We start from the raw sequence: 25,995 nt of genomic DNA, 5'->3' as shown, positions 1-25,995 counted from the left end.
TAACCGACTTGCCTAAACTATAGTTTGTTTAAAATAAATTTGTGGAGTGGTTGAAAAAATTAGTTTTAATGACTCCAACCTAAGTGTATGTAAACTTCCGACTTCAACTGTATAACATGTAGAAATACCTGTGCTTTGTCTTCAAAGATGGATCGTACTCATTTACTGTGCTCCCTTTTGTGTTCTCCCCTGCCCTGAGGATATTCACCAATTGTACAGAGTAGCAAGGGCTTGTGACTCTTCAACTACGGTACATGACCCTAACCCTCACCACTAAACTGTTTTCATGGATCTGACAGGATTGGATGGGTGTAAGCAATATGGTGGAACCTCTGTCTAGGCTACCAGAGGACCAGGTGGAACCTAGGGGTTTCGGATAGGGATGTATTTTGGACTGGGTATGAATGTGGGACTTGTATTTTCACCCATGGAAGGTGAAACTTTTTAATTCATAAGTGACATGTCTCTTGGCCAACCCACATGGTTATAGATCTTGTTCAGCCTGACCCGTGTGTTGTGGTTGTGTATTCCCCTAGCTATGTGCTACATCTCGTTCCTCTCCCTCAGGGAACTAAGATTACATATTGTAATGAGTCGTTCTCATTACACATGTCATACCTCTACATTAACAGTTGTGTGCTGCTCTACGCTGGGCTTGGTTAGTGTTAATTACAGTTGGTAATGAGAGAACTCATCCAGACTGTGAGACATTGGGTATTTTTAGATGATCGACAGGGTTATCTAACATTCAACTTACTTACTGCTTTATTCCTTTAGAAATAAACAGAGTGCTTTCACCTGTAGACTTCCTTCCTATGTTTTGTGAAATAATATTTTTGCAGCCAATTACATGCAGTAGGAATGTAAATGTGTTAATGATTATTCTTACTATGAATTCAAGTAATATCTTTAACGAGCTTTAATACATTTTGGGGGGAGTTCTATATTAGTGTATTGTTACATTCAGACATTACTGTATATACAAGTTCTTACACTTTCAAAACAAATTCTGTCAAAATGATTTTTTAAAGTGTTGAACATTTCAAATCAGGTTTCAAGACAATGTATTGTATGTGGTTTGTTGACTGTCTCTGCCCCATGACTGGATTTGGAGAGTGCCCCCATTGAAGAAGCAGGGATTGAAGAGTCAGGGATTGGAGAGGGGCGCTGAGGGCTTTTTAGAGGGGCTGTTTTAATGAGCCTCAGATAAGTGTTATTTCAGAGCTGCATGGCCAGACCAAGGTCTCTGAAAAATGTGTGACACAGGGAACTTTGTGGTGTCCTAATTTACAAAGTAAACATCTATTTCTTTCTTCAATACCATATACCAGATCAAACTGGACTCGAATGTACTGTCTGAGGGGTATTTTCTTCAATCCATTTTTTAATTGGAAGGAAAGTCTCTGGAGCTATTTGTGGTCTGGTGCAAAGTTGGAAATGCCAGCTGTCTCCCATCAGAGCTCTGATGGAACCAGTTGTTATCTTTTGTGTTATTGCGACTTAATATTCATGCCAAATATATGATTTGATATTAATACATAATTCATGCATATCCATTTTTTAAATAGAAATGTAACTTTGTTAACAGACTTTTTTCATACTTCATGATAATATGCTTCCTGTGTAAGAACCGACTGAGTTGAAAGGTGTTGCGTCTACTGCCGTGAGGTAGAGATGAAGGATCTCTTTCCTGAACCTTACATTAAAAGTACTGTAAATCATGTTTATGGGTCATTTTATTGACCAAATAGCGTTTAATCATCAGCTCATGAATACACTAGAGACACTTTTTATCAGGAAAAGTCATTTTTACTTGATAAGTCATGATGTTTGCCCGTTGAGTGTACAAAACATTAAGAACACTTTCCTAATATTGAGTTGCACTCCCTTTTGAGAACAGAACAGACTCAATTTGTTGGGGCATGGACTAGAAGGTGTCGAAGGCGTTCCACAGGGATGCTGGCCCATATTGACTCAAATGCTTCCCACAGTTGTGTCAAGATGGCTGGATGTCCTGTGGGTGGTGGTCCATTATTGATACACGAGGGAAACCATTGAGGGTGAAAAATCCAGCAGGGTTGCAGGTCTTTACACACACAAACTGGTGTGCCTGCACGTACTACTGTACCATACCCAGTTCAAAGGCAATTAAATCATTTGTCTTGCCCATTCACCCTCTGAATGGCACGTACACAATCCATGTCTCAATTATCTCAAGGCTTAAGAATCCTGTAACATGTCTCCTCCCCTTCATCTACACTGATTGAAGTGGATTTAACAGGTGACAATAAGGGATCATAGCTTTCACCTGAATTCACCTGGTCAGTCTATGCCATTGAAAGAGCAATACATTGTACACTCAGTGTATATGAATCACAATAACACAATAAGGAAAACCTCCTAACACCTTCTGTGCCCATGACTGACAGCTGCGGCTGGTCCAGAGAGCCCCTGAGCCAATCCCTGTCAAACAACGCATGCCTGGCATGTCTGCGTCCATCTGGGGTCCTACCCTTCAAATTGCTGTCGCCCCACTCCCTCCCGGCAGAAAGACCAAGGGACAGGAGGAGGCAGAGGGTGTGAAGTCAGGCCTCTCAGGGGCAAGAAGGAAAGCATCCAAAGCCAGCTGGTCTGGCTTTGAAGTACAAAAGAGAGAACGAGTGATACAAAGAAGAGAGACCGAAAGATAAAGAGAGGAAACATGAGATATAGAAAGTGAATCCTTGCAGGAAAAAACCTGAAGACCCTTTACAGCAGGTTCTGTGAAGGCATTTGTGCAACAACTCAAACAGGTGAGACACGCAGTGACATGGGCCTTTGTGTTACACAAAGGTTGGGGGGTGTCATGAGGGGCATCTTTGTCTTGACTTATGGAAGAGGAAGGTTGGATATGAGAAGTGTTACCCAGGCAAGGAGCATTGATGTGGACTCAACAGTACTATTTAGTAGGTGATGAAAGCAATGATGGGTGAGCAACAGCTCTTTCTACTGAGAGGTCATTCTCCTGAATCTCTTTAATTCACAAACAAACATGGTGATCATAAGATAGTTATATTTATTGTTATGCCTCAATCATGTGTTGAAATGCTGAACAGTGACTTCACACAATGATGTAAATCTTATTTGATGTGTTAAGGATTTATAACCTGGTTGATGATATTTATAGAATCAAAGAAAAAACTATTTGAAATTGGTGATATGCATAGTTAAATCAATTGTTATGACATGTTATTGCATGAACACACTGTGAAAGTCTATAGCATGTTATAGCATAAACACACTCTTATAGAGTACATACAAAAATATACAAATCCACTTCCATAAACAAAAATATGAACACAACATGCAACAATTTCAACAATTGTACAGAGTTACAGTTCAAATAATGAAATCAGTCAATTCAAATAAATTCAACAGGCCCTAATCTATGGATTTCACATGACTGGGCAGGGGCACAGCCATGGGTGGGCCTGGGAGGTCATAGGCCCACCCACTTGGAAGCCATACCCACCCACTGGAAGCCAGGCCCAGCCAATCAGAATTGGTTTTTCTCCACTAAAAGGCTTTATTACAGACAGAAATACTCCTCAGTTTCATCAGCTGTATGGGTGGCTGGTCTCAGACAATTCCGCAGATGAAGAAGATGGATGTGGAGGTCCTGGGCTGGTCCTGGTCTGCGGTTGTGAGGCTGGTTGAAGTACTGCCAAATTCTTTAAAATGACGTTGGAGGCGGCTTATGGTAAAGAAATTAACAAAAATGATCTGCCAACAGTTCTATATGCTTTCTTATCAAGCTGGGGCCGTGGAGCAATACACTTTTTCTTCATTAATATCATGGCGAGGTAGACAGGGGTACATGGGAAGGTTTTCAGGGGTACATGGGGAGGTTGACAGGGGTACATGGGGAGGTTGACAGGGGTATATAGGTAGGTTTTCATGGGTACTGTATATGGGGAGGTTTTCATGGTTATATGGGATGGTTATCAGGTGTTGTCAAGGGTACATGGGGAGGTTTTCAGTGGACCGGGGCTAACAAGTGTTTGTGAAACAGATCTACAGAATATGCCTCGCCATGGCAGGACTATTTTTGCAGGTGGCTTGTGCTTTGTCAGGACCAAAGTGGAGCTACAGAAACGGATTAATAAACCCACTAAAATCAATGATAGTACAGCCATAGGAACAATCTAATGTGGGATCAAGGAGAGCTTAATTTGAAGGATTCATTACTGTGACACTGTTGCTGGATTTTGGAGATCGAACATGCCTGGGATGTACCTCTGTGTCTGTAGAGGCAGGTCTACTGTGTAGTGTACACTGTTTCCATGCAGTCACTTGGTACTGCTCACTTGTGCTCCTAACACACACACTAGTCTGACATAAGGCCAGTATTTTCCTGATTCCTGTATACAGTCATTTTAAAGAAGAGCAAGAATTTGATACCCCAAATACATTGAGGGTTGTTCTTCTAATGAGTTATAGCAATGGACATCCAAATGTTATTATTATTTATTTATTTTTAACCTCATGGGTAACACTTTATAACATTCATGAATAGTCTTCAATAAACTATACTAAATATATAAACTATGAATATCCTAACTTACTAATAAATAATAACTTAATTATTTGTAACTTGTAATCATGTATTAAGGTTTTATAAACATTGAATAATTCATAATGGCTTATGACACTGATGATAGTTTTAACCAGCTCATAACAGTGTGTGCAGACTGTGCACATTGATGAAAATAGTGCCAGATCATTTATTTATTTTATAAGTGTTTCCTAAACCCATTCTGGTAAGGTGCAAATGCAAAATCTCATCACAAATTGTCAAGTTACAATAGCGTTACTTTATTTCCACATGCACCTGTTCCTTTAAATCCTGGTAAAAACAATGTGAGTCCCGCACCACTCCTCTTCCTCAGATCCTGCACTTACACGTGACTTTGCCACATGCCAGCTATTCAGATCCCACCTCCCTTCTGTAATTGGTTACTGACCAGCCGCTGAGTATTTCAATTGGATCAGAAACATGTCCTTTCAAAATCAATGTTCCCGAGTTGCTGTTGTCTTTGAGACATATGACGTCAATCGTAGGGAGTGAAGTGAAAGAAGCTAACAATCATAATTAGAATAATTTTTTAAATTTTATTTTATTGCTGAGATTTCAATTTATATCGTCATTTGAATTAATTTGAGTATAGTTGCTGCCACATTTACACTGTCAATCACTTACAATGTAAGATAGCCTACATTGTTGTATTACACTTCCTATGTCTCACTAATTTACTTGCCTCAAGACACAGATGTAGCAGATTTAAAATTTGACACTGGAATACAAGGGCAGGGGTGCTATGTTGACACCAAGACTTCCAATTATCATGTAGCAAGAATGCAATTACTATGTTATTATCATTGTAAATTTGATACAAACCATATAAAGTTTACCAAACTGTAAATAGCATACATAGGCTCGGTCTACTTGAGGAACATAGAGCACATCTTACTAATCATGTCATCAGATAGCCTATATCATGCGTTCGCGCACTGTCATTTTGACATTCTATTTCACTGTGAAAGTCACATTTATCGAGGTATATAGGTAGCCTAACGATGAAAGTTAAACAAGTTTGGGTATAGTTTTTGTAACGATAGACATGAGCGGGAGGAGGTTGATTTCTAACTCGTCTGGTGTTTGTCAGATAAGGGGAGGAGTCTCACTGACAAGAAACTGGCTCTACTGAGTTTGGCTGCTCCCTAAAATAGCAGTTGTGTGTAAATGTGACTGAAATTACGTTAATGTTCCACGCACACGGTATCCATTGGAGGCTCTGATATAGAGTATCTATATACAGCGAGGGACTTGAGAGACAAGGTGAGTAATAAAAATAGCAACAATATTGCACTCGTGTGAGAGAGAAAGCGCAAGAGGGAGACGTAGAGTGAAAAGCCATCCCATACTGTAGCGCTATTATATTATGTCAGTTTCTGTGTCTATGCTGGATAACAACATTTATATTTGTATGCCTATGAAAAGGCTACAGTTATTTAATATTCATATCGATCGTATGAACGTGCGTCTTTGTACTTATTGACCCAATCGACTAAGTGAAGAGTTCCGCTATCTTTATCTTATTTAATTTGATAGTTTACGGTTAATTTGATGAACTTTTTCGGAGTCTGTCATTTTAAGGATATTTTTTAGAATAATAGCTTTTATCAATCGTCTTGAATTACTAATGGCTATGACTTTACTGGAACTAAGTTACAGTGGCTACAATGAGCTCTCATAGAGCGCGCAATATCATTTGACAGTCAGTGTCGGGGACTTCTCATGCAACGGGAGGCATACCTTTGCTAATTCAATTGAACTTTGTTCTGTATTACCGACATTAAACATGTATTTTACATTCGCATAAATGCCATCACATCATCACTATAGTCTACATGCTATCAAACGACTGTTTGGCTTTTGAATACATGGATTGCTTTGAAATCCATTATAATTTTCTGTGCATACTATAATTGCATGACGTACACTATAATGGCCAGCTGATTTAGATGTCTGAACCACTAAAGAGTGTGCGATTAAAAGTAAGGATATTGCCTATATCCATTCCATAGGCTTCTTGCTGTCACTGTAAACTCGAATGCATTTTCTTGGTTATGGACCTGTAGATTTTCTTATTTTAATAGGTGACACAATACCAACTAGTAGCCTAAGCATGCAATGACATTGTTATAATCAAAGAGTATCCATGTTGAAAGTGTCAGTTTATTAGTAATATGCTGTGTATTGAAGTCCTGAAATGTATATGGTTCTGGTCAGCTAATGGCCACTTTGCATTTCCACCTCTGCTGTGGAGAAATGTATGTTTTCCACCATTGTCTCTCTACTCTTCTGATATTGATTGCACGATTAAGGTGACAATCTATGTTGTGTAGGACATGCCGATACACGTAATCTGAATGTAGGTTTTGTCACTCACTCCTGGCTGAATTAAGTCTAAGTGAAGAATAAACTAAATTATACAGCAACACTCCACAATGGAATTAGTCCCTGCACCTGTTTGTAGGTTTTAATAATATCTAATATCTAATCTAATTACAAGCTTGATGGGAGGCAGTCAGGTCATGGGGAATAGTTAGGAGAATGACCTCAACATGTGTGTCTGCTGTCCTGACAGATTTTTAACAGGTAGGAAGGAGGCATTGATTTGTTTTTATAATTTATCTGCCATTGAAAATGACCATAAATAGTTACCAGTAAGTGAACGTTCAACATTATAATAAATTACACTCTGCTCATTTAACATATTTGTTAAGTCCACATACCATATTGCACCTGTCAGTGTAAATTGAGATGTTTTTGTTTGTACCAATTGTGCATTTTGAACTTGTTAATGAAACATATTGTTTTGTAAACTCACAAACTGAGAAAGTAAAATAACAAACCTGTCCTTAGTATAGTAGATAATTAACTGTCTCAGTCAGTTTAAGGACAAACGTTTATGGCGTCTTCACTTAACCCCATTGTTTATAAATCCAGATGAAGGTAAAGAGTGTGTTTGGCCGAGACTGACTGATAAATGTCTAACGTTCCCTTTGGTCTCCCCAACCATGAGGTATTCCTGGCTTGGCACTAAATGAAAATAGCAAAGTTTTTCAGGGACAGCCGTCTTGGCAGCAATATAAAGGCATATCTGTGTGTATTTTTATTGAGTATCTATTTTTGTTTAGGAGCCCCCCCCCCCCCCCCCCCCCCCCCCCTCCCCCCGTTGCATTTACATTACTTCCCCGGCAGACCGATTGTGACTATTAATGCAGCAGAGCAAAGCACCCTCCAATCCGCCGACGTTAGGTTCTGAGACGCCCAAGGCTTAACCAATAATGAGGCCCTGTTGCTCCTGATGCACTTCATGTGACCTCTTATGTCTAGGGTGTGGATGAGTTACATATAGCAAGTCAGACAGCTTCCACCCATCTTACAGAAAAGTGTTGTGTTGAAGTAGAGTAAACTTATTTAAGCACATGCAATATGCTACTGCAATCACCCATATCACCCATAACCACCCATTACTTGTCTGTAATCGTCTACTGCAACATGAGCTGCATTTTTACGCTCTAGTGTTATGTCAGGGTGCAGTAGAGCAAGTTATCAAATTATTTGACCTTTACCAGGTCAAATTAATTGGACTTTTACCACATTACATCATGGGTGTGTATAGGCCTAAATCTCTCTTTATAAATTGATAGATGTGTAAATGCAGCCTTTGGTTTGAGTGGAGAAAGTTGACCCAGGTAAAAGGGATAAGTTCTGAGGTGGTGATTGGTGCGATAAGTGTGGGCCTGGAGGGTCTCCCACAACACTCCTCTTCATAGCACCAGAATATCACAGTCTGATCTCAGCTCCTTCCAGGAGACACAGGAGAAATGTGGAGTGTGTGGGCGAGTCTGATCTGCAATTAATGCTGGTTGTCAGAAAAAGAATGCTGCCGTTGACACCATGCCTCTGAATCACTGAGCAAAACACTTTCTCTCCTCTCCCCCTCCCAGGACATTTTTCCCAAGGAGCAGAAATCTGCAGGAAGCTTAACGTGAGTGAGGGAAGCATTGAAGGCTAAAAGAAGAGACAGACAGACAGACAGACAGACAGACAGACAGACAGACAGACAGACAGACAGACAGACAGACAGACAGACAGACAGACAGACAGACAGACAGACAGACAGACAGACAGACAGGAGCTGGATATTCTTGGTCCGATAAAGAGGTTATCACTACTTTGATAGTTGGGTGAGCCAAATGTTCTCTTCCACCTCTTTCTGGTTTACCTGTTTATTTACTCTGCTGTTTATTTATGTTTGATATACTTACTTTTGATTGTAATTGACATGTATCTCCATTCATGTTTTATTTGGTCCTTTTGGTTAATCTCTTTATATACGTTGGGGGGAAATCATTAAGACCATCTGGTTACATGAGAGTTTTAGCTATACATGGATTTTGTAGTGTTCACCATGTTACATCAGTGTACTGTAGGCACAGCACTTCCCCTACAGTACACTGGAGAGTTGAACTGTGTCAACTGCAGCTGGCTAACAGGCACAGATTTATAGCAAATGACATAGCCTTTGTTTGAGAGTTCTACAAGACTAGCTAAATGTTTGTTATAAAGAACCAGTAGCTAACATGATGAGCTATTTTCATCTTCTTTAGATAGATCGATAAAATAACAAAGAAGACAAGCAAAGAAGAAAGGTTGTGTATTACACAACCTCGAGACAAAAAGTATCTGCAAAGGTCATGATATTAACTTTTTTTCATCAAAATATGTGTGTATATTAGTAGTTGTTTCACTGTTTCTCTCTCATTATTCCCTAGTGTGACTGTGACCTTATGTAGCAAGTCCTCTTTTCTTCTCAAAGTTAGGTGTGAGGGCACTTTGGCTATTACGTTAAAGATATTTCTCAGTTCAACAACGGGGAGAAACTACTCTTGTTCTCTATGTCCACTTTGCTTCATTTTTTTTGTTACAAAGCTCTTTGCGCATGCTCTCTGCAACATGATTCATTGTTTTTTGAAGCTCCATCATCGAACGGGAGATTCCAGCATTCTCCCGTGAGACCTGGAGGCAGGATGCAGAATCTTGAGCCCTGCAGATAATGTTTTAGGCCATATTTTGCTTGTGTTTTCACTAGACTCTCAGTTCTAAAGGAAAGCCTTCTAAGTACCTTTAATAAATAAAAGGGTATAAATGAAGTTCTTCTATCCCAGAATGACCAAACCATGAATAGCTGTGTAACCCAGAGGAATGCGCAGTGTCCTAGCAGGGTTACCCAACCCCACAATTCGACCCAACAGAGAGCTGAGCTCCAAACCCAGAAACCCCTGGCTGCCTCCTGTCTCACCACCAGGCCACAGAGCCTCACCTTTGATGCTAAATGCGTTAGTTACCCCAGGATACCAGCCAGTGACATGTTTGACAAACATACAAAATCATAATTTAAAATGTGTATCAAAATATTTGCTCCTTGTTAGTTTTTTTCTCTCCTTCAATCTCACAAAACTGAGTCTGTGTTATTGTGCAAATACGTTTCTGTGGAGTGTGCCAAATCAAACTGTCTATCATGTTTTAATGCAGCACAGTTATAACTTTATTAGGCAGGCCCTTAACGTGCTGTGATGATGAATTCCAAACCTTTAGCCTGGGGATCAGGGACCAGCCCTGGCACAGGCTAGTATACCACATATACACTTCATAAATATGGCTTACTTTCCTACATGGCAGTGTGGTTTTCAAGTTAATGTAATTACAATATTTATCAAATCATATACAAACACTTATTATGCAGAATTCATATATTTTTAAAGAAAAGGCTCATATATATATATATATGTATGTGTGTGTGTGTATACACACACACAAACACACAGTACCAGTCAAAATTTTGGACACACCTACTCATTCAAGGGTTTTTCTATATCTTTTCCCTACATTGTAGAATAATAGTGAAGACATCAGAACTATGAAATAACACATATGGAATCATGTGGTAACCATTTTTTTTAAACAAATCAAAATATATTTGAGATTCTTCAAAGTAGCCACCCTTTGCCTTGATGACAGCTTTACACACTCTTGGAATTCTCTCAACCGGCTTCACCTGAAATGCTTTTCCAACAGTCTTGAAGGAGGTCCCACATATGCTGAGCACTTGTTGGCTGCTTTTCCTTCACTCTGCGGTCCAACTCATCCCAAACCATCTCAATTGGGTTGAGGTCGGGTGATTGCGGAGGCCAGGTCATCTGATGCAGCACTCCATCACTCTTCTTCTTCACCTGGCCTCCACAATCACCCGAACACAACCCAATTGAGATGTTTTTTTTGTCTGGTACTGTATATATACTCAAATATAAATATATACATTTACAGTTGAAGTCGGAAGTTTACATACACTTAGGTTGGAGTCATTAAAACTTGTTTTTCAACCACTCCACACATTTCTTGTTAACAAACTATAGTTTTGGCAAGTCGGTTAGGACATCTACATTGTGCATGACACAATTAATTTTTTCAACAATTGTTTACATACAGATCATTTCACTTATAATTCACTGTACATACACTAAGTTGACTGTGCCTTTAAACAGCTTGGAAATGTCCATAAAATGATGAGACATCAGACAAAAAATTGTAGACCTCCACAAGTCTGGTTCATCCTTTGGAGCAATTTCCAAACGCCTGAAGGTACCACATTCATCTGTACAAACAATGGTGTGCAAGTTTAAACAACCATGGGATTACGCAGCCGTCGTACCGCTCAGGAAGACGACCGGTTCTGTCTCCTAGAGATGAACGTACTTTGGCGCAAGAAATGCAAATCAATCCCAGAACAACAGCAAAGGACCTTGTGAAGATGCTGGAGGAAACAGGTACAAAATTATCTATATCCACAGTAAAGCAAGTCCTATATTGACATAACCTGAAAGGCCACTCAGCAAGGAAGAAGCCACTGCTCCAAAACCGCCATAAAAAAGACAGACTATGGTTTGCAACTGCATGTCGGGACAAAGATCATACTTTTTGGAGAAATGTCCTCTGGTCTGATGAAACAAAAATAGAACTGTTTGGCCATAATGACCATCGTTATGTTTGGAGGAGAAATGGGGAGGCTTGTAAGTCAAAAAACACTATCCCAACCATGAAGAACGGGGGTTACAGAATCATGTTGTCGGGGGTGCTTTGCTGCAGGAGGGACTGGTGCACTTCACAAAATAGATGGCATCATGAGGATGGACAATTATGTGGATATATTGAAGAAACATCTGACGACATCAGTTAGGAAGTTAAAGCTTGGTCGCAAACATTTGACCCAAGTTAAACAAATTAAAGGCAATGCTACCAAATACTAATTGAGTGTATGTCAACTTCTGACCCACTGTGAATGTGGTGAAAGAAATAAAAGCTGAAATAGATCATTATATCAACTATTATTCTGACATTTCACATTCTTAAAATAAAGTGGTGATCCTAACTGACCTAAGACAGGGAATTTTTACTAGAATTAAATGTCAGAAATTGTAAAAGACTGACTTTAAATGTAATTGACTAAGGTGTATGTAAACTTCCGACTTCAACTGTATATACTAATAATGTACAGTGGTGCGACCCAGGATTAATGTGTACTCGGAAAAGCAAATGGAAAAAACACCATTATTTCCTATAGGCCTATATTTTCTTATCACATCTGCCTGTTATGTCACTGTAGTATATCAATATCCTGAACTACAGTGGCTTATAAACCTCTGATGGCCAGAAACACTGTTTCTAACACAGAAGCACTAATGAACCACTCACTAACGTACTGTTTGTCTAAGGGAGCAGCTAACAGTGACCTTTCAACTGCCCTGCCCTTGGCTGTGACCTCTGGTAGTAAGCAGCCCCATACGGTCCACTCAGCACATGTGCTGCTGAGCAGGGCAGAGCGGCTTAAGGATCGACAGCCTCTTCCTGTCTTCTTTGCCCTTCCCATGCGAGCCCTCAGTCAGACGGAGGTGTCCTTACCCCTCAGCTTTCTCTGGCCATACTGGAGAATCAGCAGTAAGATCCTAAACCAAAGTGGCAGCCTCAATCTGCAGTTAATCCTCTTTCACAACTATCATCCCTGTCTCTTTCTCCCCCTCCCCTGTATAAGTGGCCCACACAGGGTTAAGAGTGCAAGTCAACTTTGAATGTATATTTGTATTTTTTAAGTAAACACTAGAGAAAGTTTGCATAGTGTAAGTTGAGTTAAGGTTTTATAATAACCTTACCCTTTTAAAGCTATTAATCATCACAATGATATATTTGAGAGTTTTAAGTACATTCTGATCCATGTGTCTCTCTATACTGTATTGATTTGGACTGTCTCCTGGCTGGTTTTTCAAAGCATTCTATTCTGATGACAGAAAATCCCACCTCTGATAAGAGCGCTCATATTTGCTTAATTTCATAATTTTCCATCAGTTTGCCCTTTTAAAGTCTCAGCAGTAGCAGAAATAACTTTTTTCCAAAGCCAAATTGACACAGGCCATATTTTGATTCCCCATGTACAGTAAATCTACGAGCTCCGCTTCTACAAAGCATTGTGTTGGAATGGCTTATGTGAAATGGCCTATGTGAAATTGACTAGAGCTGTTTTCGTGTTGAGTCATGTTGGATCAACAGTGCACTCCTATCTTTAGACGTATTTATTTATGAGTGTTTGTTTGACAGGCTATGTACAGATGAAAATAAAGCCAATGCAGTGCCACTATGGTACACATGATAAACAAACCAAAGGGCTAAACTGACATTGTGTCATAGAAAGAACTTACTGGCCATGTATCATGTGACACACTTAACTTTCAGGTGTACTATTATGTTACTTAATTGGAGTAGGACAAGAACCACACAAAAATAGTTTAATCTATTCACCACTCCCAAGTCAAGTGAAGTGACTTGAGTTATACTGGGGAGGCAGGGTAGCCTAGTGGTTAGAGTGGTGGACTAGCAACCGGAAGGCTAGCAACCCCTGAGCTGACAAGGTACATATCTGTCGTTCTGCCCCTGAACAGGTGGTTAACCTGTTCACTGTTCCAAGGCCGTCATTGAAAACAAGAATTTGTTCTTAACTGACTTGCCTAGTTAAATAAAGGTAAAATAAAAAAAAATACTGAGGACTGACAGCAGATATAAAGTGAAAAGACAGAAGTTGTAGATGCATGCTTCTCTAGCTGCAGTGTGGCTTCTGGGGTTAATCTGTGAAAGCTTCTGCTAGGTGGAGTAGAGATGATGGCTTTGACCAGAGTCACACTGCAGCTGTGAGACGTCTGGTCTCTCATTCTATAATATTTGTGTCACTATTGATATGTTATCAAAAATTAGGGTTACTTGCATAACCCAAGTTATATTAGAACAGTGGTTCCCAAACTTTTTATAGTTCTGTACCCCTTCAAACTTTCAACCTCAATACCCCCTCTAGCACCAGGGTCAGCACACTCTGTTTTTTGCCATCATTGTGAGCCGGGCCACACACACAATACAATATATTTATTAAACATAAGAATGAGTGTGAGTTTTTGTCACAACCCGGCTCGTGGGAAGTGACAAAGAGCTCTTATAGGACCAGGGTACAAATAATAATATAATAATCAATAATTTTGCTCTTTAGTTAGCCTTCTTACATATTAAACTTTATTTGTTAATCGAACATTGTGATTAACTCACCACAGGTTACTGAAAAGGGTGTTCTTAAAAGGATGCACATAACTCTGCAATGTTGGGTTGTATTGGAGAGAGTCTCAGTCTTAAATAATTTTCCACACACAGTCTGTGCCAGTATTTAGTTTTCATGCTAGTGAGGGCTGAGAATCCACTTTCACATACAGTTGAAGTCAGAAGTTTACATACACTTAGGTTGGAGTCATTAAAACTAATTTTTCAACCACTCCACAAATTTCTTGTTAACAAACTATAGTTTGGGCAAGTTGGTTAGGACATATGACACAAGTAATTTTTCCAACAATTGTTTACAGACAGATTATTTCACTGTATCACAATTCCAGTAGGTCAGAAGTTTACATACACTAAATTGACTGTGCCTTTAAACGGCTTGGAAATTTCCATAAAACTATGTCATAGCTTTAGAAGCTTCTGATAGGCTAATTGACATCATTTGAGTCAATTGGAGGTGTACCTGTGGATGTATTTCAAGGCCTACCTTCAAACTCAGGGCCTCTTTGCTTGACATCATGGGAAAATCAAAAGATATCAGTCAAGACCTCAGAAAAAATTGTAGACCTCCACAAGTCTGGTTCATCATTGGGAGCAATTTCCAAACGCCTGAAGGCCCCACATTCATCTGTACAAACAATAGTATGCAAGTTTAAAAAACCATGGGATCACGTAGCTGTCGTACCGCTCAGGAAGGAGACGCATTCTGTCTCCTAGAGATGAACATACTTTGGTGCGAGAAGTGCAAATCAATCCCAGAAAGACAGCAAAGGACCTTGTGAAGATGCTGGAGGAAACAGGTACAAATGTATCTATATCCACAGTAAAACGAGTCCTATATTGACATAACCTGAAACGCCACTCAGCAAGGAAGACGCCACTGCTCCAAAACCGCCATAAAAAAGACAGACTATAGTTTGCATCTGGGACAAAGATTGTACTTTTTGGAGAAATGTCCTCTGACTAACTCCTATGACTAATTGGGAATGGGACGCAAGCGTAGGATTGATCACCCTGTCGCTGGCCGCCTTTGGGGAGGGTGTATAGTGTGAAAGGCCGAAACACCCTAGAAGGTACACTACTGACGATGCGCTCCCCAAATTTCACCAGGCTCACTGTTCATGAACTCTTGGAAGTGCTTGCACAAAGGATAGTAACATCTCATCCTGTGTTCTTGGAATCTGGTCTGATGAAACAAAAATAGAACTGTTTGGCCATAATGACCATCGTTATGTTTGGAGGAGATAGGGGGAGGCTTGCAAGTCGAAGAACACCATCTCAACCATGAAGAACGGGGGTTACAGCATCATGTTGTCAGGTGTGCTTGCTGCAGGAGGGACTGGTGCACTTCACAAAATAGATGGCGTCATGAGGATGGACAATTATGTGGATATATTGAAGCAAAATCTGATGACATCAGTCAGGAAGTTAAAGCTTGGTCGCAAATGTGTCTTCCAAATGAACAATGACCCCAAGCATACTTCCAAAGTTGTGGCAAAATGGCTTAAGGACAACAAAGTCAAGGTATTGGAGTGGCCATCACAAAGCCCTGACTTCAATCCTATTGAACATTTGTGGGCAGAACTGAAAAAGCGTGTGCGAGCAAGGAGGCCTACAAACCTGACTCAGGTACACCAGCTCTGTCAGCAGGAATGGGCCAAAATTTACCCAACTTATTGTGGGAAGCTTGTGGAAGGCTACCTGAAACTTTTGACCCAAGTTAAACAATTTAAATGCAATGCTACCAAATGCTAATTGAGTGTATGTCAACTTTTAACCCACTGGGAATGTGATGAAATAAATAAAAGTTTGAATAAATCATTCTCGATACTATTATTCTGACATTTCACATTCTTAAAATAAAGTGCTGATCCTAACTGACCTAAAACAGGGAACTTTTACTAGTATTAAATGTCAGGAATTGTGAAAAACTGAGTTTAAATGTATTTGGCTAAGGTGTATGTAAACTTCCGACTTCAACTGTAGGTGTGTGGTTGCAAAGCGCATCAGTGTCTTAACAGTGAGATTTGCAAAAACAGGGTACTCTGAGCACAGCCCAATACAGAAATCTGTCAGTGGCTTCTGATTAAATTCAATTTTCACAGAACCGCTTGTTGCAATTTCGATGAGGCTCTCTTGTTCCTGTATCGGTAAGTGGACTGGAGGCAGGGCATGAAAGGGATAACGAATCCAGTTGTTTGTGTCATCTGTTTCGGGAAAGTACCTGCGTAATTGCGCACCAACTCACTCAAGTGCTTCATCATTTGACATTGTCCTTAAGCTTGAGTTCTTTTGCACACAAAAAAATCATACAATGATGGAAAGACCTGTGTGTTGTCATTGTTAATGCAGACAGAGAAGAGCTCCAACTTCTTAATCATAGCCTCAATTTTATCCCGCACATTGAATACAGTTGCGGAGAGTCCCAGTAATCCAAGATTCAGAAAACGTCACCCAGATAGGCCAGTCGTGTGAGAAACTCGTCATCATGCAAGCGGTCAGACAAGTGAAAATTATTGTCAGTAAAGAAAACTTTAAGCAAGTTTTTGAATAAAAAAAAACATGTCAATACTTAGCCCCTTGATAACTAGCGCACTTCTGTATGTTTTAAAAGCGTTACATGGTCGCTGCCCATATCATTGCATATTGCAGAAAATACACGAGAGTTCAGGGGCACGGCAAGTGGTACCAGAGCGCCAAGTCTAGGGCCAAAAGTCTCAACAGCTTCTACCCCCAAGCCATAAGACTGCTGAATAATTAATCAAATTGCCACCGGACTATTTACATTGACCCCCCTCCATTTTGTACACTGCTGCTACTCGCTGTTTGGTATCTATGCATAGTCACTTCACCCCTACCTACATATTGTCACGGTTTTCTATAGGTGAAAGAGAGTCAGACCAAAATGTGGCGTGGCTATTGCGATCCATGTTTAATAAAACTGAAGTAAACACAAATCAATACGAAAAAACAATAAACAATACACAAAAACCGAAACAGCCTAATACTGGTGCAAACTAGCACACGACAGACCTAAGGACAAAAGGACAAGGAACAATCACCCACAAAACCCAACACCAAAACAGGCTACCTAAATATGGTTCCCAATCAGAGACAATGACTAACACCTGCCTCTGATTGAGAACCATATCAGGCCAAACACAGAAACAGACAAACTCGACACACAACATAGAATGCCCACTCAGATCACACCCTGACCAAACAAAACATATAAACATACAAAGCAAACTATGGTCAGGGTGTGACAGTACCCTCCCCCCCAAGGTGCGGACTCCGGCCGCAAAACCTGAACCTATTGGGGAGGGTCTGGGTGGGCATCTGTCTGCGGTGGCGGCTCTGGTGCTGGACGTGGCCCCCACTTCACCATAGTCTTTGTCCTCCACCTTGTCCGCTTCCTTGGCCTCCTAACTACGGCGACCCTACTATATAACCCCACTGGACTGAGGGGCAGCTCGGGACAGAGGGGCAGCTCGGGACAGAGGGGCAGCTCGGGACAGAGGGGCAGCTCGGGACAGAGGGGCAGCTCGGGACAGAGGGGCTCTTCAGACTCCGGCAGCAGCGCCGGACAGGCGGGAGACTCCGGCAGCAGCGCCGGACAGGTGGGAGACTCCGGCAGCAGCGCCGGACAGGCGGGAGACTCCGGCAGCAGCGCCGGACAGGCGGGAGACTCCGGCAGCAGCGCCGGACAGGCGGGAGACTCATGCAGCACAGAAGAGGAGGAAGGCTCTGGCAGATCCTGGCTGGCTGGCAGTTCTGGCAGATCCTGGCTGACTGGCGGATCTGGAAGAGTCTGGCTGACTGGCGGATCCTGGCTGACTGGCGTATCTGGAAGATCCTGGCTGACTGGCGGATCTGGAAGAGTCTGGCTGACTGGCGGATCTGGAAGAGTCTGGCTGACTGGCGGATCTGGAAGAGTCTGGCTGACTGGCGCATCTGGAAGAGTCTGGCTGACTGGCGCATCTGGAAGAGTCTGGCTGACTGGCGGATCCTGGCAGACTGACGGCTCTGGCTGCTCCATGCTGACTGGCGGCTCTGGCTGCTCCATGCTGACTGACCGCTCTGGCTGCTCCATGCTGACTGGCAGCTCTGGCGGCTTCTTGCAGACTGGCAGCTCTGGCAACTTCTTGCAGACTGGCAGCTCTGGCGGCTTCTTGCAGACTGGCAGCTCTGGCGGCTTCTTGCAGACCGGCAGCTCTGGCGGCTTCTTGCAGACCGGCAGCTCTGGCGGCTTCTTGCAGACCGGCAGCTCTGGCGGCTTCTTGCAGACCGGCAGCTCTGGCTTCTCCATGCAGACTGGCAGCTCTGGCAGCTCCTTGCAGACTGGCAGCTCCTTGCAGACTGGCAGGTCCTTGCAGACTGGCAGCTCTGGCGGCTTCTGGCAGACCGGCAGCTCTGGCGGCTTCTTGCAGACCAGCAGCTCTGGCTTCTCCATGCAGACTGGCAGCTCTGGCAGCTCCTTGCAGACTGGCAGCTCCTTGCAGACTGGCAGCTCCTTGCAGACTGGCAGCTCTGGCTGCTCCATGCAGACTGGCAGCTCTGGCTGCGCTGAACTGGCAGGAGACTCCAGCAGCGCTGTAGAGGAGGAAGGCTCTGGCAGCGCAGGAGAGGTGAGGCACACTGTAGGCCTGATGCGTGGTGCTGGCACTGGTGATACTGGGCCGAGGACACGCACAGGAAGCCTGGTGCGGGGAGCTGCCACCGGAGGGCTGGTACGTGGAGGTGGTACTGGGTAGACCGGACTGTGCAGGCGCCCTGGAGCTCTTGAGCACCGAGCCTGTCCAACCTTACCTGGTTGAATATTCCCGGTCGCTCTGCCAATGTGGCGAGGTGGAATAGCCCGCACTGGGCTATGCAGGCGAACCGGGGACACCGTGCGCAAGGCTGGTGCCATGTAAGCCGGCCCAAGGAGACGCACTGGAGACCAGATGCGTAGAGCCGGCTTCATGGCATTTGGCTCGACGCTCACTCTAGCCCGGCCGATACGCGGAGCTGGAATGTACCGCACCGGGCTATGCACCCGCACTGGGGACACCGTGCGCACCACAGCATAACACGGTGCCTGCCCGGTCTCTCTAGCCCCCCGGTAACCACAGGAAGTTGACGCAGGTCTCCTACCTGGCTTCGCCATACTTCCTGTGAGCCCCCCCCCAAGAAATCTTTGGGGCTGACTCTCGGGCTTTTTCCGCGCCACCGTGCTTGCTTCTCCAACTCCATTCTTCTATACCCCTATTCGCACTGCTCCAGCGAATCCCAGGCGGGCTCCGGCACTCTCCCTGGGTCGACCGCCCACCTGTCTATTTCCTCCCAAGTCGTATAATCCAGACTTCGTATCTCCTGCTGCAGCTGCCTGTTGTCACACCGCTTGGTCCTGTTGTGGTGGGTGATTCTGTCACGGTTTTCTATAGGTGAAAGAGAGTCAGACCAAAATGCGGCGTGGCTGTTGCGATCCATGTTTAATAAAACTGAAGTAAACACGAATCAATATAAAAAAACAATAAACAATACACGAAAACCGAAACAGCCTAATACTGGTGCAAACTAACACACGACAGACAAAAGGACAAGGAACAATCACCCACAAAACCCAACACCAAACAGGCTACCTAAATATGGTTCCCAATCAGAGACAATGACTAACACCTGCCTCTGATTGAGAACCATATCAGGCCAAACACAGAAACAGACAAACTAGACACACAACATAGAATGCCCACTCAGATCACACCCTGACCAAACAAAACATATAAACATTCAAAGCAAACTATGGTCAGGGTGTGACACATATACAAATTACCTCAACTAACCTGTACCCCCACACACTAACTTGGTACCGTATATAGCATTGTTTAAAGCCTTGTTATTGTTATTTACTTTTTATTACAATTATTTACTTTAGTTTATTTGGTAAATATTCTCTTAACTCTTCTTGAACTGCACTGTTGGTTAGGGGATTGTAAATAAGCATTTCACGGTAAGATATACACTTGTTGTATTCGGCACATGTGACAAATAACGTTTGATTTGATGAAGCTGGTCGAGAGAAGGCCAAGAGTGTGCAAAGCTGTCATCAAGGCAAAGGGTGGCTACTTTGAAGAATCTCAAATATAAAATATATTTTGATTTAACACTTTTTTGGTTACTACAGTACATGATTCCTTATGTGTTATTTCACAGTTTTGATGTCTCCAAACAATAAAGAAAAACACTTGAATGAGTAGGTGTGTCCAAACTTTCTACCGGTATTGTATGTGTAACTGATAGATGCACACACACACTACATGTTAATGTTTTTATATTTATGTACATTGTAAAGTCTCAGGATCTCTGTATTTCTGTACATTGAAATTGCCATTGATAAAATGCAATTGTGTACATTGTCCGTAGCTTATGCCTGCCCATACCATAACTCCACCGCCAAACTGGGGCACTCTGTTCACAACGTTGACATCAGCAAACCGCCCGCCCACACAACTCATAGTTACACATAACTAACTATCATTGGCTAACATATATTAACATTGATTGACATTATGTTTCTGTGGTTTTATTTCTATTTGTCAGTATGGGATTTTGTTAAGGGGATGATCACTGGCTTGAAGTATCCACCAAGACTTGGTTAACCAGTACTGCAAGGTTACTAACTAGGTTAGCCAACGCCTCACGGCTTTAGCAAAATTGGCTAGCTAGCTGGAAAGCGAGCTAACCAAACCAGCATTACACAGAACAAAAAAATGAGTGCAACATGTAAAGTGTTGGTCCCACGTTTCATGAGCTGATATAAAAGATCCCAGAAATGTTCCATACGTACAAAAAGCTTATTTCTCTCAAATGTTGTGCGCAAGTTTTTTTACATCCCTGTTAGTGAGCATTTATCCTTTGCCAAGATAATCCATCCACCTGACAGGTGGGGCATTTCAAGAAGCTGATTAAATAGCATGATCATTACACAGGTACACCTTGTGCTTGGGACAATAAAAGGCCTCTCTAAAATGTGCAGTTTTGTCACACAACACAATGCCACAGATGTCTCAAGTTTTCTAGCAGCGTGCAATTGGCATGCTGACTGCAGGAATGTCCACTAGAGTTGTTGCCAGAGAAGTGAATGTTATTTTCTCTACCATAAGCTGCCTCCAACTTCGTTTTAGAGGATTTGTCAGTACGTCCAACCAGCCTCACAACCGCAGACCACGTGTAACCACAGCATCCCAGGACCTCCACATTTGGCTTCTTCACCTGCAGGATCGTCTGAGACCAGCCACCCAGACAGCTGATGAAACTGTGGGTTTGCATAACCTAAGGATTTCTGCACAAACGGTGGCTTTCTAACTGAATTCAGTGGCAAATGCTTACCTTCGATTGCCACTGGCATGCTGGAGAAGTGTGCTTTTCACTGATGAATCCCGATTTCAAATGTATCAGGTAGATGGCATACAGAGTGTATGACGTTGTGTGGGCGAGCGGTTTGCTGATGCCAACGTTGTGAACAGAGCACCCCATGGTGGCGGTGGGGTTATGGTATGGGCAGGTGTAAGCTACGGAATGCACAGATATACCGTGACAAGATCCTGAGGCCCATTGTTGTGCCATTCATCTTCCACCATCCCCTCATGTTACAGCATGATAATCCATGGCCCCATGTCGCAAGGATCTGTACGCAATTCCTGGAAGCAGAAAATATCCCAGTTCTTCTATGGCCTGCATACTCACCAGACATGTCCCCCATTGAGCATGTTTGGGATGCTCTGGATTGACGTGTACGACAGCATGTTCCAGTTCTCACCAATATCCAGCAACTTCTCACAGCTATTGAAGAGGAGTGGGATAACATTTATGATCCACGCACGTACCTTTTTTTGGGGGTGTCTCATGTGAAATCCATAGATTAGGGCCTCATACATTTATTGGAATTGACTGATTTCCTGATTTATGAACTGTAAGTCTGTAACGGCGTTCTTCGTTAGTCGAAAGAGAGTCGGACCGAAATGCAGCGTGTTGGTTACTCATGTTTTTAATAGACAAATGACAATACATGAAATAACAAAAACAACAAACGGAACGTGAAAAACCTATACAGCCTGTCTGGTGAACACTAACACAAGGACAGGAACAATCACCCACGAAATACAAAGTGAAACCCAGGCTACCTAAATATGGTTCCCAATCAGAGACAACGAGAATCACCTGACTCTGATTGAGAACCGCCTCAGGCAGCCAAACCTATGCAACACACACCCCTAATCAGCCACAATCCCAATAACTAAAAAACCCCACTAAGAATTACAACAAACAATAAACCCCTGTCACACCCTGGCCTGACCAACTAATTAACTAAAACACAAAATACTAAGACCAAGGCGTGACAAAGTCAGTAAAATCTTTGACATTTGTGTATGTTGTGTTTGTATCTTTGTTCAGTGGTTGACATAGGTACAGTTTTCAGAGCAAAGATGTTTAGGTACCGGGGAGGGAAAAGAAATGGGAAAGATTATCTATGCAAAATTTCCAAATCATTTTTACCAGTTTGAAGGTAATAGAAAGCTGTGAAAACGACCTAAAATGTTTCTGATAAGATTTCAGTTTTGCTTGGATGCAAATGTGACTTGTTTCAGAAAACCTGGCATATGTCGCGGGTCACTACTTCACAGGAGAGCGGTTTGAACGTAAACTTTAAAATAAATAAATCAAAATGTGTTTTTTTGGAAGAAATGCCTTCTGGTACATGTGAACTTTCATGTGCCTTAACTACAAACTTGTATGGCATCTGTAAATACAAATACATTTGTTAAATTAAGTGCCTAGTTGATTTAGCCACAGAAAAAGACACCAATCTTCCCGCTGGCCATGATTGGCTGACATAATGAGTGGGCTGGACATGCCGAGAGATGAGTTCGGATTGGTCTGCCATGTAGACCGCTTCTGTCTATTTGAGCTGGTCAGTATGTGTAGGTAATCCTGTTTTAACGCAGCTTTTGTAAAATATATATCACGTAGTAGAACTACATAAGTGTTGCTCTCTACTTTCTGGAGGATCGAGTTTTGAAATCAGTGGAATTAGAGTAGCATAGCTAAGGAGGTGGAGAAAACACCTGTCTCCAGATTACGTCTTCAATCAAACTGAGGGCAAACATGGCATCCGTGAAAGGGAGAAGCGTCCATCCATGATCTAGCTAGCTACATTTTCAGATATCACACGTCTCTAATTTTGACAGAAAGTCGTTGTCATTTCAAGTTAACGTGTACTGTTCGCTAGCTTGCTAAAGTTAACTGGCTGGCTCGCTAGCTAATATTAAGTGTATGATCTGTTTAGTAATATTATTTGTATCTCAAAGCCATTTGCTTTGCTAGTTGTAGGTAGCTAACATTGAATCTGGTTGGTTAGCTACCTGCAGATTCATGCAGGGTAGTAACGTCATGAGTTGGGATTATGGTTCATTGTTTACCTAGCTAGCTACATGTCAACAAAATACTCCACTATGCAAGTAACAATTTCAATAGAATGTCACTGTGACAACTGTTGATAGATGTAGCTGTTAAATTCACTCTAAATTCACTATAAACTCAGAAGGCAGGAATCGTGGTTGAAGGCAATGGTCAAACACAGGTCGGTAGTCAAAACCAAAACAATACCTCACAACCATACAAGCAGAAATAACTTAACTAAATAGGGAGCTGATGAGACCAGGTGAGAAACGAACACAGGTGAAAGAAATTAACAAAAATGAAAGATAGGGCTACGTTCCAGAACACAAAGAAACAGTGCTACGTTCCAGAACACAAAGAAACAGTGCTACGTTCAAGAACACAAAGAAAAAGAACACAAGTTTGACTAAGAAAAGAAAAGCAGAACCTTACAATAGCGCCTCAAAATCATCACACATAGCATAGCCGGTATTGCTATCATCCTCTTTCATCACTTCACCAAATCTTTCCCAAACATGACTTTTCTCACCATGCATTCTTTTTATTTTAAACTCCATTTCGCAGCTTTTCTCTTTTTGAATTATACTTTTTGAATTGCCTCCATGGATAGACATGAACTTTTTCTGTCCCTTCCCAAAAGCATTTTGCGATTGGTTGTAGGCTATTTGTGAGTACAGTTAGGCCCTAAAGCTTAGGTTTACGCACTAATGCCAGATAGCCAAAAATAATGAAAGAAAAACTTCTTCAATGTTGCCTATCGATATAAATTGCACAAAAAGGTTACTACTACTACATTTATGGATTTTCTTAAGATATTGTTTTCGATTTATTTAACCTGCCGGCTACCCTCCCGCCATTCATCCACACAATATTTCATTACCCTTAACCCGCCCTCCCTGCGGATATAATCGTGGGTAATGCGGGGTATGTGTCAAACTGTGTGTGCAAACTGCGAATCAAATCACTTGCCCACACACACATATTATGCGCACACATGCATACTTATGCCACACACACACACACACTTTTAAAAATCTTTATCTTTAACTGTTGTTTGTTGAAAATGGACCCGTAAGAAAGCAGTTCACTGTTAGTCTACACTTGTTGTTTACAAAGCATGTGACAAATAGAATTTGATTTGAATACCTACAGTATCATAGATCAAAATTGTTGTATTCATTTTCCCTTGAAGTACATCAATTTGCTGAGTTGCACTTTGACTGAATTTCAATGAGACTTTGAAAAAGCATATACAGTATCAAAGGAATACATTATAATCTAATTTGCCAGATCAAAAGATTTCTTGTGATCGCTAATATGCTCCCCTGTATCACATTTAAGACGCAACCGCTTAATCTTAACATAAAAGTCTGGAGTCCCCATGAAGACCTGATTTCTCTTGCTGAGTTTATGTATTTTGAGAGTACTATATATTTACAGTATGCATAGACAAGCAGCTTATAAAGCCTAAAACATTTCCCTCAATCTGAATAGTATACTATCTTGCACTTTAAGCTCCATGCATGTTATATAGTCACTGATAAACATAGCGTATGCTGCTCCTGTTGAGAAGGCAATCTGATAATGAGTTCCACAGCTGTACCACTGAGAGCATCTTGACTGGCTGCATCACCGCTTGTTATGGCAACTGCTTGGCATCCGACTGCAAGGCGCTACAGAGGGTAGTGCGTAAGGCCCAGTGCATCACTGGGGCCAAGCTCCCTGCCATTTAGGACCTCTATACCAGGTGTTGTCAGAGGAAGGCCCTACAAATTGTCAAAGACTCCAGCCACCCAAGTCATAGACTGTTCTCTCTGCTACTGCACGGCAAGCAGTACCAATGCACCAAGTCTGGAACCAACAGGAACCTGAACAGCTTCTACCCCAAAGCCATAAGACTACTAAATAGTTAGTTAAATAGTTAACCAAATAGCTCTCCGGACTGCGTTGATCCTTTTTGCACGAACTCATCACATACGCTGCTACAGTTTATTAGCTATCCTGTTGCCTAGTCACTTTATTCCTAGTTATATGTACATATCTATCTCAATTACCTTGTACCCTTGCACATCGACTCAGTACTGCTACCCCGTCTATATAGCCATGTTATCATTACTCGTTGTGTATTTATAATTACTTGTATTATTATTTGTTATTACATTTATATTATTTCTATATTGTCTTTCTCCACATTGTTGGGAAGGGCCAGTAAGTAAGCATTTCACTGTTAGTCTAGACCTGTGGTTCACGAAAGTATGTGACAAATAGAAATGTGATGTTAGAGGATCAGCAGG

General features: G+C 41.9%; 1 protein-coding gene across 6 annotated transcripts in view; it reads left to right on the top strand.

The window, feature by feature from the left end:
* Positions 1–2,562: 2,562 nt before the first annotated feature.
* LOC135509364 (myocyte-specific enhancer factor 2A-like) overlaps positions 2,563–25,995 on the top strand; it is a 97,487-nt gene continuing 74,054 nt past the window's right edge. For 2 of the 6 annotated variants that reach the window (XM_064929968.1, XM_064929970.1), the window contains exon 1: positions 5,701–5,878. The gene's annotated coding sequence lies outside the window, so the exon portion shown is untranslated. The other 4 variants (XM_064929967.1, XM_064929969.1, XM_064929965.1 and 1 more) reach the window with 4 other exon arrangements.

This window comes from Oncorhynchus masou, chromosome 22 (genome assembly GCF_036934945.1).
Source record: "Oncorhynchus masou masou isolate Uvic2021 chromosome 22, UVic_Omas_1.1, whole genome shotgun sequence".
In the NCBI taxonomy this organism is placed as follows: Eukaryota; Metazoa; Chordata; class Actinopteri; order Salmoniformes; family Salmonidae; genus Oncorhynchus; species Oncorhynchus masou.
Note: the sequence above shows the minus strand (reverse complement) of the source record. Positions and strands in the feature narration are given on the sequence as shown.